Source organism: Corvus hawaiiensis, chromosome 1 (genome assembly GCF_020740725.1).
Source record: "Corvus hawaiiensis isolate bCorHaw1 chromosome 1, bCorHaw1.pri.cur, whole genome shotgun sequence".
Lineage (NCBI taxonomy): Eukaryota > Metazoa > Chordata > Aves > Passeriformes > Corvidae > Corvus > Corvus hawaiiensis.
In genome coordinates this window covers 19,672,731-19,675,058 of record NC_063213.1, presented here as the reverse complement: position 1 = coordinate 19,675,058, position 2,328 = coordinate 19,672,731, and positions in this window count along the sequence as shown.

The following is a 2,328-nucleotide window of genomic DNA, read 5'->3' as shown; positions in this document are numbered from 1 at the left end:
CCCCTGTCGCTTTATGTGCACCTCGTGTGCACCCTGCACGTGGAAGACAGAAAGGACTACCTGAGTTGTGTCCTTGCATGCCTTGTGAAACCTAACACAAATGCTGCTCTCCAGCTTCTCTAAAGGACTCCTCTTGCCCAGTCACTGGCCTCAAAAAACCCCTTCTTTCCCTTCCCTCTTTTCCTTCCCTATAACCACCTCTCGCCATTGTGCACACACATCTCTTCTCTTGACATAGCCCCAGAGCTGCAACCATCAAACCCCTGAGTCTCTTCTCCCACCAGAGGAAGAAGCAGGGTGCTTACACAGGGCTACTGCTCACACCAAGACCAGCATAGAGAGGGAACAAAGCAAGGGAAATGAGAGCAGCTACAGCTCCAGCATGATCCATGATTTTCTCCTTTCCCCCTCACTAAAAATAATGTGATACAATTTAACTAGCAAAAAAGAGAAAAGCCCAGCTACAAAAGAAGCTAAATCTTCTTCAGGTTTGAAAACAATACTACATTTGTGCTAAGCTTTTTTTTAGTTTTACAGGTGGAAATTAAAATTAATAATTCCTGGAACTGACAGATATCCATACAGATAGTCTCCCTTGGATAATATACTTTGATCCCAGCACTCTGTAAAGGAGTTTGGTGAAAAAAACTAGATATTCTACATTAATTTTTTAACTTGTTACAACCATTTAGAGAGCTTATATAGCCCCTCATATAAGAATATCCTTGTTAGATGCTTGATCCATAATGAAACTCTTGGGTGGGCAGACACTAGTTGAGGTTCAGTTTAAATGTGGGAACTGAGGCAGAATACAAGTCTGGATCTCCCTTCCCTCTCCAGCTGTAAGGATATAGGTTTATGCAGTGTAACACAATAATTCAGACCATTTTATCCAAGCAAGTAAAGGCAAATATCCTGCCTGAGATGAGTGAAAATTTCAGTCTCCCTGCACCAATCTGGTGACCAGATCATGCTGAACTTCCCCTCATAGGAGGATGAAACATTGTCCACATGTATGTTCACAAATAAGGGCAGGAAAATTACCTGCTGGTTCATGCATTTGTCTCCGAATGGTGAGATGTGAGTACCTAGACTATATTACTCTTCTGGTGGGAAGAAGTGAGAGGCAAAACAAAACAGCTGTCAACCCCATATCTACTCATTTTCCAGAAAAGTACATAGGCAAAGGCAAGCTCTGTACACTCTCCAAAAGTTCTCTTGAAAATACACACTTTTAGAGTGAATGTGAGATTCACTGCCAGAGAATCAGAGGCAAGAGATTGCTGCATAGGGATGTTGATTTCTGGTTCTTATCCATCATGCAATTTCATGACTAATCCCTTGAAAGAAAATGCCTTCTTCGTGACCTGAAGAAATGTCTTTCAGAAGCCAGGATCAGACATCAAGACTCAGTCCCCATCAGAGATTTGAAGGAAGTTATTTTACTATCCAAAATCAGATCTATGAAGGGGCTTTCATGCTATGAACGCAAATTTAAAGATATGGCTTTGCAGGTGTGTGGCTAAGAGCTAGAAAGCTCTGGGAAGGCAGACTCAGGACTTGTCACCAAAACATTTGCTTCTTCTGAGTGTGCTGCCTGGTGGAAAGCATCTTCCTCTGGAACTGGCTTACTTTGTTTACTTTATAGGGAGACTTGGTTGGTGACCTCCCCCACACCTTCCCCAGAGCAGTGCCTTATTCGCAGCATACCCTGCTCCACTGGGACACTGCTTGTGAGTCTGCACTATAGGGATTTGCCCAAGCCCACTGTTTCCAGGCTCGTGATTGATAAGCTTTGCCTCCCATTTTCAAGTGGTCACAGGTCCTGATGGAGCTGACCATGTGCTTGGGACCAAACGTGCCACACGGTGAAGTAGTGAACACGGTGCTTTGCTCTGGCTCCTTTGTGTCCAGTGCCTGCTGAAGACCACAAACCAGTAAGAGACCACTTCCCTTTGGTTCTCCTGGTTAATCAAACTGATGTCCCCAGTTAATGTCATCAGTAATACAGCTGAAAAAAGACTTAGCTTAGTAGTAATAAATGACAAAGAATTTACTTTTCCTCTCAAAGCTTTGAAACCGAAAGATGCAAGTGTTGCTTGAATAAATAACAAGTAGCCTATGAAAGGATGCTGCCAACTGGACATAAGAATCCAGACAATGCAATGTATACTGTCTGTGCCTTTCCCGTTATCAGAGACTGGATGTGCAGAGTGCCTTACAATGCAGGGTTAATTGAACCTATTGTAGAGAATCCACCAAATTCTGGAGTGTTTTTGTCTGCAGAGATTAAAGTTCTGTCTATCCTCACAGCAGACAAAACTATAT